Consider the following 16171-nt stretch of genomic DNA (forward strand, 5'->3'; position numbering starts at 1 on the left):
AGGGCCAAGTAGAGGTAGAAAAATGGACTCCAATGGCAGATACGGTCTTGCCTTCCTGCTCACACCTGGTTAATGTTTCCTTTACTTTAGGCCCAAACAGTGATGAGCCATCAAACAGGGTGTTAATAAAGGAAGACTTAAAGGGCTCTGCAAAGGAACAGAGACGCATCCAGGTTTTTCTCCGCAGAGCAATGCCTGAACTAGTGGCTCTACTCGAGCCATCAGCTACATATGATATGAGACGCATGGATGAGTTCACAAATGAATTGAGGGTAGCAAGCTGTGTGTTGACTCTGTCAGCCACCCCTGCAACTACCGTACCCTGAAAAGTATCTCCTAGCTCTTTCAGGAGATCTCTTTGGAGTCTCGTGAAATGGGTTAAATAGTTTAGCGATCGAAGAGAAAAGGTCGCTGAACTAAACATGCATTTCACATATCTATCCATGATCCTAGACTCTCTCTTAGGATGATGGATAGATGTGGATGTCTCAGACACATCCATTTTGGTGGCTGCAGCTACCACCATGGCATCAACAGGCACTCCCTTGGTCAAAAAGGCTTTGTCCACTGGGGCAGAGATAAACTTGTTCGGCTTCCAAGGGACAAGTTACATGGCCTCCGGTGACTCCCACGGCTTAAGAGAGATCAGGTCCATGAGTTCATCGTAAGGTGGAGACACCCAAGAAGTGGAAGGTTGAGACCCAAAAGCCTTTAAGAGCACTGACTCATCCTTAGTAGGGATTTTGGACTGCCAACCACCCCTCTGATTCAGGATCTCTAATATCTCTGCAAAGGAGATATCCTCAGATGGGGATCGAGGGGACCCTTCTGACTCATCCAGGTCAGTTTCAGATGTCAAGTGCCTCCTCTTGCACAATCTCTTCCTGGTTACCTCCTCAGTGGGGGGGATCTGGAGAGGTCTCGGAAGAGCAGGGGATGCCCTGTGGTGGTATTTGAGGCTCAGGGTCTCTACGCTTCACAGGGGGACTGGTAGATGAAGAAGCGGACACAGGAACTTGAGGGGAGAGGGAAGGCCGAACTGATGCTGATGATGTCTTAAGAGACATGACTGTCTTCATGGTGTCGAAAGCACCATGGTTCAGACAAGAAGAGGTAGATGGACCCGAATGGACCGTCTGATCCTCCCGCACCAAAACCATAGGTTCCAAGCCTGAGGTAGGACCTGAGCTCATCCGAGGCAAAGCCCTGAGAGGAAGAGTTGGCACCGACATATTGGTCTGTCTATCTTCCCCAGACCCAACAGGAGAGCGTTGGCTCCTAGTGTCCTCATTCAGCACCAAGGACGTTCGAGTAGATGGAACCAATAACACCGGTGTGGGTCTCAGTTCCAAGGGTTCAACAGTCATCAGTTCCAGCTCCTTTGGCTCCAAGGGTCCAGTACAGCTCGGAGGAGGAGTAGTCAAATCTGGTTCAATGGTCTTCGGCTCCGAAGAAGTGGTCGGTGCCAACAATTTAGCAAGTCCTGGTGCCCTTAAAAGCTTCTGCACTAGCTGATCCATATCCAAATCAGATAGGCTGACCGAAGACTTAGAGGAATGCACCGAAGGTGCTGACTGGAGCAGAGGAGATGAGGGGACCTCGGAGACCAGCTCCAAGTCTGGGAGCTGGCTCCAAACCACAGGGACACTCGGTTCCAAGAGCTGTTGAGCCGATGATCCTGTACCCTCTGATCTCTTTGCCCTCTTGGTCTGTTTAGAATCAGAAGACTTCGAAGATTTTGACAAAGTGCTGGCACTTTCCTGGCTACCCAACACTTCAGATAAAGAATGCTGTAGTAACTCCCTATCTACTAGTTTTCTCCTCCTTTCTAAGAGAACCCTAGATGAAAAGGAATGGCATATACTGCAGGAGTCTTGGAGGTGTTTATCCCCCAGACAACAGACACATTAGACATGTCCATCCGTAATGGACATTTTCTATCCACAATCTGGAAACTTTTTAAACCCTGATTTGGGGTGAGATTTCTCTCTCTCATCCGACATTCTTTTAACAGAACAGCACAAAAAAATACCTATAAAGATTAAATACAGGACTAACTAAGCCCACACTAAGAAAACTAATAACACTTAAAGATAGTAAGACTAAATAGGGCCAAGAAAGGGCCTAACACCAAGAAAACAAAAACTACACAGAGGGTCGATCTCTACAAAAATGAACCTGCTTAACTATATTATTTTAAACTAGAAACACACTAAACAGTAACAATCACTCAAAATACTAGAAAAAGAGTTTTTTTAAACTTGTGATTTGTCAAAATGGTCCAAGCTAACTGGATCACCGAGATCTCTCTTGCTGCGGCAAACTAGATCTGAGGTAATTCCAACAGTGCATTGTGGGATAAGAGGCTTGGTCTCGAGCTACTGGCAAACCTTGAGCTTTGCTATCGGCCGTGTCGGAGCCGAGGAACATCTCCGAACCCATCAGTGAGAATAAACAGTGAGATTTAACAACTTCACATGGTTAGTTTAAGAATATAAAGAAAGGACATTAGAAGGTTAAGGAATTAAAGAGAGGTGAGGCTAGAAAGTAGGTAAAACAGGAAGGAAAGTAGGACATATCAAAAGAAAGTCTATGAAGAGTGGGGAAGAAGGGAATAGAAAAGAGTACTAAGATGGCGAGGAGCAGGGGCAGATCCAGTTATTGGTTAGAGGTTCTTTCAGCCTAGACTTAATATAGTAGTGGGGTATAAGTCTGATTGCTTTTGGATTGCTATTCCATGATTTGGCAACACAGAAAGAGTAGAGACTAACCTCGTTAGATCTTTGAGGTTTGTAAATAGATAGTAGATACTTGTGAGAGGAATGTAGGTCATGGTGTAATACAGTGTTAAAGTACTGATGGTGTAGCTTGTGAAAATGAGGAGTTGTACAGTATTTTGTGAGTTAATGTTAGTTGATTAAAGGTGAGAAGGTGGGGTAGTTTGAGCCAATTTAGGGACCTGAGAGCAGAGCAGTGGGGAGAGTAGTGGGCCTGTCCTGTGGCAAATGTAGCTGTTTTATTACAACATTGACTAAGTTTTGCTTTGAGGGAAGAGTGAAGATTGGTTAGAATAGGTGAAGCGTATAGAAGGGATGGTAAGAGATAGGTGGTGGCAAGTTTTACTCTTGTGAAGTTAGAGGTGAATTTCTTAGCCCTATACATCATGCCCACTTTTTGATTTTTTTTTATGTTGTTGCTGATATGTAGGTCAGACTTAAGACTGTTGTCAATAGTTACACCTAACAGTTTTGTATGTGAAACCACATTGATTGAAGAATTGTTTAGAGAACTAATAGCAAAGTTGGAGGTATCTGGAGACATTTGTTTTGGTAAAAATAATAGGTGTAGGCTTTTTGGGGGTTAAATAGTCAATGGTTGTTGGTGTGTCAAGACTCAATGGAATTAAATGTTTCTTGCATTAAAATCTACAGAGGAAAGTGAGTCCTGGCTGAGCAGATTAATGTAGAGTCATCAGCATATTGAATTAGGGTGGCTTGTTTGGTGGCAGTATTAAGATGGTTAATAAAAATGTTGAACAGACGTGGACCTAGTATTGAGCCTTGGGGTACCCCAGTGCTTACAGGTAAGTAAGGAGAGAAGTTAGAGTTACATTTGACAAATTGATATCTATTACAGAATTCATCCAGGCACGAGTTTTACTCATCCTCAATTAGGGCACTCTATAGAGTGTACATTTTATGCCGCTTGCAAATCTAAGAATGTAGTATATTATAGTTATTGTTTAGTGAGCAGTGCGGTTTATACAGGTAAGACCAATTGCTCTCTAAGAGAGCGTATATTAGAGCACATAAGAGATATTAAGAATGCTGATGATAATAATGCACTGGCATGACGTGAAGTTAGAAGGTCTACAACATAGTTTTAGAGTTTTTGTATTAGAAATAATTAGTGATAACATTAGGGGTGGGAACTTAAAGAATAAAACAGAGTTAATAGAACAGAGGTGGATATTGTGTTTCAGTGCAGATAGACCACCCAGCATTAATGATGCTGTCTCTTTAAAACCGTTTTTTCATGCACGGGTACTCCCCAATTGATGTTTATGTATAGATTAAATGAATGTTTTTAGCAGAAGTTTTGTTTCCTTAGAGATGACAATTTTAGATGGAATACAATAAGTATATAGAATATGTTTTGTCTTTAATCTGTTTTTAGACTTGAAAAGTTTTTTAGAGTTTATTGAATGAGAATGATGTGTTCTGATTGGTTGAAAGTGATTTAAATAACTCATTCATTTTTTTGTTTGATAAACTGAAGAAGCAATTTCTAAATCGCAAAAGTGCTTAGTCTCTTTAATAAAATTATATTTTGTAGCCATGTTGACTCAATACCTGGTTACATATACCTTTGGGTGAGTAATTAGTTGAGAAAATCCAAATAGGTTTATGCTATCTGTGGGAAATTGCAAGTTAAGTTTCTGCCAGTGTTGACATCACCTAATATAATGTTTCCAGAGAGATAGTTTCTGATACCCAAGATAGGATACATTCCAGAGTTGATAAGTTATTGCCAGGGGTTATGTATAAAGCTATAATGCAGATATTTTTATTATTGCCTAATTTAAAGTACATGATCAATTGTTCGGCTTTGTCAAAGGAGGGTATGGATTGTTGTGAGGGGTTAAGAAAATAGAAGCGGGATATATTATTGCATTACTGCCTTCTTTTCTTTTAATTTGGTCAGCTCTGAACATATTAAATCCTGGCGGAACTACTTTGGTATCCTTTATGTGTGGTTTAAGCCAAGTTTCAGTGATTACTAGTATGTCAGGAGATTGTGCAGTCATCCAAGCATGCAACTCAGAAATTGTGTTGCACATGCTATGTGTATTTACTGAGATATATTTAAGCATATTTTGTGTACCTGGAATATGGGTTGAAGATGTGGATTGTGAGATGTTGGGACCAGGGTTAGGATGGATGTCACCACAGAGCAGGAGGAATTTCAAGACTGTATATTAAAGATAGGATTTCATTTTGGTTAAATTGACAGTAAGTGTAATGTTAAACAGGTATAGCTGTGTCTGAAACAGTTTGTCTGTGTGAAAGAGATGAGCAGTGATGGGTAGGGAGTAGTGATTTGTGTTACTGGTGTAAGACATTGTGTCTGTAGATGAGCTTAGACTAGGTTGGATAGGGACCCGATATGATGATAGTGAAGAGAGGGAGAAGAGCGTTAGTGATAGGACAGTAAGGAGAATCGTTTTAGATTAGGGATTACTAGCGAGTTAATAAGACAAGTTACTTAAGTGGATAATTTGAGGAGAGTAATAAAGTTTGTAGAAATGAAGGAAGAGGAATAGTATGTAGACAGGGTGCTAGTTTGATATTAATAGGAATATGATGAGAAATGGAGTGTATGGATGAGGAGGCTGAAGCTAACAGAGGAAGGGGATGATGGGGTGGAGCTGGCTGAGGAAAGAGTGTGGTGTGGATAGGTTTAAATGTAGAGGAAGTGGGGGTGGGAGGGATTAGGTGGCAGAGTAGGGGAGTGAAGTGAGCCCGGAGGGCAAAAGAGGTGGGATGACACCCCAGAGAACAAGAACAAGCAGGTAAGTACTCAGAAGAAAACTATCAGTGAGGCTGCAGCAAATCTGTTTAAGATTCTGGTTATAGGGTCGGTTAAGTATTGGATGAAAAGTAGTAAGGTATATAAGGGTACATTTACAGTTAATAAAGAATATTAGCTTAAAAGCGTTTGGTACTCCTCCTCAGCTAAGCACAGTGGAATTAGAAAATGCTGCAAGTACAATTCCTAATTAAAATAAGATGGGAGGGGGATGGGGGTGTGCACACTACACAGACTGCAAGTGTAACAAACACATTATATTAAACACAACTATTCAAGCCAAATAACATTGCATATTGAAAAGCCGATTAAAAGGAAAAAAAAACATTTAAACACACTTTCTTATTTATAAAGTGTTTTGGCAGGGTTACAGAGAGCTTGTGGTGAATTTTGTTATTTGAGCCACGAGTTTTTAAAATCATCCAGGGGAGCGCCCTGTATTTAGAGATGGGGGGGGGGTAGCAGAACTAAGGGAGAAAAAGAAACAGGAAGAAGCAGGTTAGAAGAAGAGGGTTAGATAACTCTTACACTGAGTTACATTAAGCACAACAATTTATTTTAGTAGGCCTAAAGTAGAGTTTTAGAGACTTAAAGTAGATACAGGCTAAAGGAACAACAGTATACAGATTACGTGTTACAGCTACAGTTATGCATGTTATAGTATTCCTGCATTAAAAGCCTCGAATTGACATCCTGTAACATTAAATACTTTCAGATATCTAACGCATACTTCATATTAGAACTAAAACACCTTACAGTCAAAGTACATTGCATTCACTTCTGGAAAAATAAAATGCCTTCTCAGAACTATCACATAGCTCATGTAGAAACTTGAACTAAAATACAGTCAAAGTGCAACAGTATACAGAATCCACGCTATGCTGCAGCACTATGTACAGTATACTATGCATGCAGTTACAACAAAGACTTAACTTTTTGTTAAATGACAAGCTTACACAGAGCCTTTACTTAGTGCTGTTATAAAAAACAAACAGACAAAGGCAAATAATAAAACAAGTAAATAAAAGTAAAAAATGCTTCCTTATTTAGCGTGCACACTCCCAGAAAAAGACGAATAGGAGTAATAAGACTAATAATATTTTGAAAACTGAAAGTGCTTTGTTGGAGTTCAGGAAAAAGATGCAAAGGTTTTGTAGGCAGTGTCCCCCTGTACTGGTGCCATTGAAGAAGTTCGGAAAGAAAAAAATGAAACAGATGATCAGCATGTCTACTTGTTGGCTGAGTTACAGACACTCAAAAAGTAACAGATTATACGGACAGAGTCCAAGGAAATAATATGAATTATTGGGGTACTGACGAAAGTTAAGGAGCAGGTTTATATGACTTATCTGTAAAACAAGTTGGCCAGTTGGATTGGATTGCATGTAAGCTAAGTAAAAAGAAAGAAAGCACATGGGCTGTTCATATTTGGGCCAGTCATGACTACGCATGTAAGTTTGAAAGCAAACTTAGCAACGAGGAGGACCTGAGTAAGACAACTAGCAAGAAGTTTTTTCCTTCCATTAGTTATGAGTGCATACAGGCAATGGCATGTTAGTTATGAGTGCATACAGGCAATGGCATGTTAGTTATGAGTGCATACAGGCAATGGCATGTTAGTTATGAGTGCATACAGGCAATGGCATGTTAGTTATGAGTGCATACAGGCAATGGCATGTTAGTTATGAGTGCATACAGGCGATGGCATGTTAGTTATGAGTGCATACAGGCAATGGCATGTTAGTTATGAGTGCATACAGGCAATGGCATGTTAGTTATGAGTGCATACAGGCAATGGCATGTTAGTTATGAGTGCATACAGGCAATGGCATGTTAGTTATGAGTGCATACAGGCAATGGCATGTTAGTTATGAGTGCATACAGGCAATGGCATGTTAGTTATGAGTGCATACAGGCAATGGAATGTTAGTTATGAGTGCATACAGGCAATGGCATGTTAGTTATGAGTGCATACAGGCAATGGCATGTTAGTTATGAGTGCATACAGGCAATGGCATGTTAGTTATGAGTGCATACAGGCAATGGCATGTTAGTTATGAGTGCATACAGGCGATGGCATGTTAGTTATGAGTGCATACAGGCAATGGCATGTTAGTTATGAGTGCATACAGGCGATGGCATGTTAGTTATGAGTGCATACAGGCGATGGCATGTTAGTTATGAGTGCATACAGGCGATGGCATGTTAGTTATGAGTGCATACAGGCAATGGCATGTTAGTTATGAGTGCATACAGGCAATGGCATGTTAGTTATGAGTGCATACAGGCAATGGCATGTTAGTTATGAGTGCATACAGGCAATGGCATGTTAGTTATGAGTGCATACAGGCAATGGCATGTTAGTTATGAGTGCATACAGGCAATGGCATGTTAGTTATGAGTGCATACAGGCAATGGCATGTTAGTTATGAGTGCATACAGGCAATGGCATGTTAGTTATGAGTGCATACAGGCAATGGCATGTTAGTTATGAGTGCATACAGGCAATGGCATGTTAGTTATGAGTGCATACAGGCAATGGCATGTTAGTTATGAGTGCATACAGGCGATGGCGTGCCCAATGAGCTGGATGTCCTAAATGTATTTCTGGTAATCAGCTGCTTCACTTTTAACAGGTGTAGGGCAAGCCTTAAGCAATATTTTAAGTACTTGCTTCAAAGCTGTTAAATGCCTTGAGTCTATGAAAAAAAGGAAATTAATTCACTTTTAAAATGAAATCATGTATGAAACATTTATTTGGAGTTTTAATGTGGTCTGTGAAGTTATGTATGTTAATTGTAACTGGAATATTGGGAGAGAGGAATGAGTTTTATACCCTGGAATGATAATAGGTAGGTCAGGCCATCAGAAACAAGTAGGATACTCTGTTATCTGTGGAACCTCACATCCTGGGCGGTAGCATTACAGCACACCCATTTGGATGAATAAGGGCACAATGCTTTGAGAAGAAGATACAGATCCCGCAAACAAGCATCTTACTTTCATGGTGCAAGGAGAAGAGATGTGGTCTTACGGTTTTCTAACTAAAGCCCTATTGTGTTACAAGATGCAATAGTAGATGCCCGGGGCTCTCATGTTAGGATCAAGGGGTATATCAGTGCAAACTCTATACCATATATTGAGTGTATATATATATATATATATATATATATATATATATATATATATATATATATATATATAAGAGAGAGAGAGCATATGTAGTTCTAAGCATGTCACAAAGGGAGTTCCAAGACATAGTGAAGGACATGTTTCCTTTAAACAATGGATACCTGACTATCTAGGGGATTGGAGTGTGGTAACAAGAACATTGGAGGGTAAAGGTGGACCCCAAGCCTCCACATTTCATATTTAGAACAGTGCATGGCTACTTATGTCAAGGTGATAGCATTTTCAGTTAGTTTTAGTCAAGAGGGACGGAATTCTGGATTTTGGAGACATTAGGAGGAATGTATGGATTTGCCAGAACTGTTTAATGTTGTTAGTATTACTAGCATTTTGTCAGTATCAAGAATTGTGAAGGATATGATTTAGATTGGGGAGTTTGTCAGGTATAGCTATGTGATTACGAATGGTAACTAGTTGGAAAATTGTTAGGTTTAAGCTAATACCTACAATGCTTATAGCTGCAGAAATTTATTATTGAAGAACCAATAGCTTTGATGTCACCAATAATTTATGAAGAGTTAGAGCCTGTTTTACAAATACATGATTCCTGGTAATGATAGCATTCCCATAGAACTGTGGGGTTTCCATGTGGAGAAATGAATCTATGGGCTAAAATTAATACCTTATATGCTTAAGATTAAGTTTAGCTTCATCAAATATGCCCATTTTAGTGCTGAATCCTGATTATAAACTTTTTATGTCAATAACAGCAAAAAGGTTAACAAGCTATATTCCAAGACTAATAAAAATGATCAGTGGAATTGTTGGGAGGGCAGTAAAAGTACTTTAGTAGTTGTTAGTTTTGATGCTGTGTAGACCTTTGGCACTGTGGGGCAGTTCTGTTTAATGTAGGTATCTTAGAATTTTAGTTTTGAAGGGAATTTTTAAAGCTAATAATTAGCTGTATACCTGATATGTGTTGCTAACATTAAAGTTCATATCAGATTTTTTTGAAGAGGGGATAAGGCAGGGGTGTCCTTTATCCCTACTTTTATTTCTATTTTATTTAGAACTCATATCAGCTATGGTCAGGCATTTGAATTTGCAAGGATACATGGTAGAACAAAAAAAGATAGCAGATTTTCCTATTTGCAGATGACGTGTTGATATATTTCTTAAACCCAGAAAATAATATAAATTGATTATATCTGTGCCTTGGTTAAATAAAATGTGTCTTTCTGGGTTATAAGATAAAACAAAGGAAAAAGATCAGTATCTATAGACTTTATCTTTTGTCAGGTTTTGAAAAAGTACAGTTATTTGTGGCAGGCAAAGTATATCAAGCAAGTAAGAACTTGGCTGGAACATAGCTTGGATCACTCATGAAAATCTATCAGATGGAAATGGTCTGGTTAGAAATGGAGCAGAGAGTTCAAGCCCTGCATTCTTGTCCATCTCTGAGTATATGTTTTCAAACGCTTCCAGTAATTATCCCTGTTAAGTTTTTGAGGGAAGTTAGAAGCATGATGCAAGATTATGTCTGCAATGGAGGCAAGGTTTGAGCTTCTTAGAATAAAATGATGCTTTTAAAGGGAGAAGAAGCAACCAGTAAACTCAATTATGAGTTCCATGAGTATATATTCCATTATTTTAGAAATGATACCAATAAGTCTGTAATTCCCAAGGTCACTGCCAGGGCTGCTCTTGCAGAGTGGTACAGCAATGACAGTTCTCTAGGTCTCTGGTGCATACCCCATGGATAGGATAAAAACAGACTAGGTTTGTGATGGGGTCAGTAAATCTTTACATTTCATAATAACAATGAAACAACTCAGTATGTTGTTAAGAGCCATACAGCTAGTGCTTCAAGTTTTGTTGATGGTTTCTAGGACAGAGGTAGTCATAGAGGGTGGTGCTAACAGGATGATGTGGGAAAGGGGAAGGTGTGTAAGAAGAGGGGAAACGTTTGATCTAGACTTCCCTGCTAGTGTATTTGCAGTTTCCTCAGAGTGTGAGTGGAGCTCCCCTTGGAGATAAGCTCACTGCAACACTAATTATTGGTTCTATTCCTTACATAGTTAAAATGGTTTGTTTGCTGTTCTCAGATGCTGTAATAATGCTTAGTTCATATTTTTCCTTATGGGTTTTTATCCTTCACCTTAGCTCTTTATTCACCCCTTTGAGGTCACTTTTAGTGTAGGGTGATTTAAGTTTATTTTTAGGGTTATTTTGTCTCTCGTTGTAGAGATTATTAATATCGGGGGCCACCACAGGTGCTTGGTTTTAAACTGGCAGTGAATTAGCAACAGATTAGGACATATGCCTCAATACAGGGAGTTAGGTAGAGTCAAAATCTATGTTATAAGCAGCAGCTTTAATCACAGTGATCTCTTGAGGTGGAAAGCAATTAAAACAGATGCCTCTGTGCAACAAATTAGGTGGGAGTAGAAATCTATGATATAAGCATCAGTTTTACCCACCTAGGATCTCTTGGAGTGGAAGACACATAAAATTCATTAGGTCACTGACAAGTTGTAGGAGCTCAGCCTTGGACATTTAAGCAGTGGCAACTCATAAGGCCTTGCAAAGGCTATTCAGAATGCCTTTTTGCAAGGCACTGCTGAGATTATAGACACTGTTGATTAATCTTCAAAACTGTGATCTGAAAGTAAAATACAGGCCAAATATATTGTATAAGAACATACATACCAGAAGAGATTTGAAAGTTACAGTAGAAGAATTAGAGATAATTTGGGTGATGTTACTATTACCAGTGAGAAGAAGGAATTTCAGACACACTTAGAAATGTGGCTATTGAAAAAACATTCTTTGATAACTTCAGTTTTGGAATTTTTAAGATTTATTTTTGTTAATGGCAGTGCTTTTATTAATTCTGTAGACATAACTGTATACAAGGATATAATTAAAAAATATATAAATCTGCTTTATATGTTAAACCAACTTTCTCCAACTCCTGCTTGTTATATACTAGTAATCACCCATATAAACAAAAAAGGAGTTTGGTCAAAAGCTGGACAGAAAGACTTTCAAGAATCATTTCAGATAATGGGCAGGTTTTATAAACCACTTGGCATCTTAAAAGGGATGTTATATGAATGAGATAACCCTGGTTACATATACAGAGAAAGAGGTACTTGATGAAAGAAAAGCTACATAAATTTTGATTACTGATTGAGTGACTTTGAATAATGGTGGTCTGAGTAATATCATAGAAGATAAGGATATATGTGACCTCCAAACGCTGGATCCTATCCAATTTGGCTTCATGAAGGGCAGATCCTGTCTGTTAAATCTGGTGGATTTCTTTGAAAATGTGACCAAGGCCATTGACGAGGGCAAATCTGTGCACACAGCATACCTCAGCCTGGCAAAGGCTTTCGGCACAATCCCACATTCAGGCATTACTCATAAACTTAGCAAACCTAATGAAAACCCCTTCATTGTAAGCTGGGTTGCCAACTGGCTCACAAACCAGACACACACTATCAAAGTGGGTGACTCCACATCAGCCAGCACACGTGTTACCAGTGGGGTGCCACAGGGGTTAGCGCTGGGCCCCCTACTGTTTGGTATATACTTCTCAGAAGTTCAGGTCAAAACTAATGGATTGTGGCTGACCAAGTCTGCAGTCGAATGCAAACTAGTTGCAATCATTGAATCCCCAGATTATGTCAGTATACTCCAGGAGGGTCTCATGCAGACCAACAACTGGTGTATTAGTCATGGTCTCAAACTGGATACAAATAAATGCATCATCATTCTCTTCCACACAAAAATGTCCCCTCACACTATCAAATCTACAATACAGTAAATACCTGTGTAGTAGTAAGGGACCTGGGATCACAAGTTGACTGCGACCTTAACTTTGACCACCATGTGTCTGTTGTAGTAAGGAAAGCTTTCTACATAGCACACTTGATTATTAACTGCATCACCTCAAAAGCAAAAGAAGTTATACCCCCCATACTCGGTACTTATCTGGCCCATAACTGAGTATAACACCCTGTTTGGCATGTACTGTACTAAGCACCTGCAGCAATTAGAGAGACCTCAGAGGTTTCTAACAAAGAAGATCAAGGGGCTCTAGCATGTGCCTCACACAGATCGACTAAAGTCCCTGTCACTGTATTCCATACATATAGATTTCTTAGGGGAGACTTATGCTTGGCCTACAGAGCAATCCAAGACCCAAACCTAAATGAACTTGCTGCATATCCGTAAATCAAACAGAACTAGGACTTCCCATTCCAGGGACCTAACTAGGGCCTGTGACTTAAATAGCACATGCTGGAGGGACAGATTTATCTTCAAGTGACTGCCATGTTTTTGGAACAGGCTACTAATTTGTGTGAAACAGAGGACCTCTATGACACTGTTCAAGAGGAACCTGGACGAGTGGATGTGGCACCATAAATTCTTACTGGGGACAGATCCCACAACCATCCTGGACATGGGTAGTCATTATTAAATGCAATCTTGGGTATTGTCTAGCATTTCCATGGTATTACATTGGGATGAAACGGCTAGGCTTAAAATTACCTCTGAGTCAGTAGCTTAGTAATCTCCTATGATCCTGTCAAAGTAGTACAGACAGTAGACAAGATAAGAGCTATTAGTTTACTGTTTTGTCCTACTCATATGAAAGTAAAAGAAATGATGATGAACATTTACAATATTTATTTATTTATTTTACATTTGTTGACCGGGATAGTCCGACTGGATATATGTCCATTTTTATAGGAGGCCCGGGGAGAAAAGCTCCACATACCAAAAAGAGACAGTACATACATCACTGAGTGATAAACTCAGGCAGACATGTTTAGAAAAATATTGACAAAGAATACAGGCAGATATCAATATACACAATTTGCAGACATTACATCTGATTGGCAAAGATGTATCAGAAAATGTGAACATAGAATACAATCAGATCTCATAATTCACGATGCTTAGACATTCAAATTCTATGAGACATAGATACTTGGCTAAACAGCAGGTTGGGTAGCAAGACATATATTAGTGAAGTTGTTAGTCAGGTTTAGAACAAGAGCAGAGCCAATAAGATGTGAGGTATTTTTTGAGTTATTTCTTAAATAGGGGTAGTTTCCTTGGTAACGGTAGTAGGGAGTAGATTCCAGATTTTACCGGGTGAGTTGGCAAATATAGCATTGCCTGCAGAGTTGTTGGATTTTTGGTAGGGTTACCACCTGTCCCACTTTGTGAGGGACAGTCCCTCTTTGGGCAGTTGTGTCCTGACAAAAAATTAAAAAAATGGCAAATGTCCTGAGATTTTAGGATAAAATTATTTCCTATATTTTATGTAATAGTTGCATAAAATAGTTATTCTGTATCTAAAATACCTAAATGTTATAAGAAACAGAATAAGCAACTAAAATGCTACAAGAATAAGCTTTTATTTAAGCAAAAAAGTTAAGTTCTATCCTTTGTACTGACCGTGGGTATGTGTCGGCCTGTAAAATCTGATGTTTGTCCCAAAAATGTCCCACTTTGGCCATTTGAAAAGGTGGCAACCCTAATTTTTGGGTCAGTATCATTAGTTTATCAGCTGAGCATAATGGCCTGGGGGCACTATGAGGGGGAGAATATTTTTGAGGGCAGGGGTTTTATCAGGTTGATGGAGTATTTCATGCGCTGCTATAAGCTGGTGGAGCTGTAGAAGGGTAGGATACTCTAGCCATCCCAGTGCTTTGAGGTTCTGGCAATGGTGGGTCCTAAAAGGCATGCCAGTAGTAAATCTGGCTATATGATTGTAACATCCTGATAATTTGCTGAGATTGGTTTTGGATAGGTTGGTGAGAACAGGGGAGGCATACATAAGGGTAGAGAGGAGGTGAGAGAATTAATTATATTAAATATATTAATATAAATATTAAGTCAAAGTTTTTAATGAAGAATAAGCTGGGTGCCAATGCAAGTTTTGTTTTTAAGAGAGGAATGAATTTTAAAAAATATTTTGGAGGATAAACCCATGTAGGAAGTGGACATATTAGCAAAATGAGTAAACATGGAGTATGTACATAGTGCATTTTTAAGTGAAACTGAAAAGGTTAAGGTATTAAACTACTCAAAATAAATCTATTACAAAGGCAAATATAACTGTAACACTTGTAGGGTGGTATATTTGACAATTTGTCAGTCATGCCCAACAATTTATGTGGGCAAAACAGAATGGCAGCTAAAGCATAGAATATATTAGCATTTGTATAGCATATGAAAGTCTGATATGACTAAAGTATTATATAAACAAATTATCTCTTGTGATAACTTTAAGAAATATTTGGAAAATGGTTCTCTTTCAGTCTGGAGCAGTGACTAGGTGAACAAATTCAAATATAGGGAAGTTTATTGGCAAATATTTCATAGTGCATCTTAGTCACCAGGCCTGAATGAACACATGCATGTTTCTGCCTTCTTATGGCATCATCAGCACAGCATAAGAGGAATGTTTGAGTTTTGGAAACACAGGGTTGTCATACCCAACTGATATCCATAATCATAAGGGTGTCTACAAAATATCCCAACTAACAAACTAAAGTAGTGAGTAAAAAGGTTTGTAAGATATGCTAGTGAAATCTGAGATTTTCATCAGTGACAAATTCTAGGGATTTACTGTGTGTAACTATTTCTATTTTAGTGTTGTTGGTTGATGTAATTAGGAAAGATTTCCTTTGACTATTATACTGTTTATATAGAGGTAAAATAAGTTTGAATAAATTCCTGGAGTTTAGAGAGAGTTGGGGCTACATATATGGTGTATTGGACAATCCTTGTGTGTTGTGTGGCAGTATGGAGTTATTTATAAAGAGGAGTGGTCCAAGGACTGAGCCTTGTGGGACTCTTAATGTGACAGGTTGAAATGGCGAATAATCCTGGTGGCATTTGACTGCTTGTTTTCCATCAGACACATAGCTAAGGGAGTATTGAGAAGGTCTGATGGAAGCAGGTTCACAGTAAGTGTCAATGTGATACTGTGTTGAATACTTAAGATAAGTCATAAACATTTGTTGGAACATGGTTGCCACTCTTTCTAAGTTGATTTATAGTGTTAGCAAAGTGCAGTAGTGCAGTGGTTTTACTATGGTCTGAAACAATGATGTGTTTTGGAAAGTAGGTTATTGGGGCTGAGATATTGTATGAGTTGTATGTGGATATACATTTCAAGGATTTTTGAAAGTGTGGAGAGGATAGTTATGGGTCTATAATTGTTAATGTCAGTTAATGATTTTAATGAAGTGATATAAGAATGTTTCCAGAAGGCAGGAACATATTGTTGGCATATGGGCAGATTTACCAATATAGAGACTGGGAAAGTAATAACATCAGCAGCTATTTTTAGATACTCTGATGGGGGTTTGTCAGCAGCTAAGATGGTTGGTTTCAATTTAAGAAGAATTTTTTATAGTAGAGGTAG

This window comes from Protopterus annectens, chromosome 3.part0 (genome assembly GCF_019279795.1).
Source record: "Protopterus annectens isolate FY-2018-M chromosome 3.part0, PAN1.0, whole genome shotgun sequence".
NCBI classification, from domain to species: Eukaryota; Metazoa; Chordata; order Ceratodontiformes; family Protopteridae; genus Protopterus; species Protopterus annectens.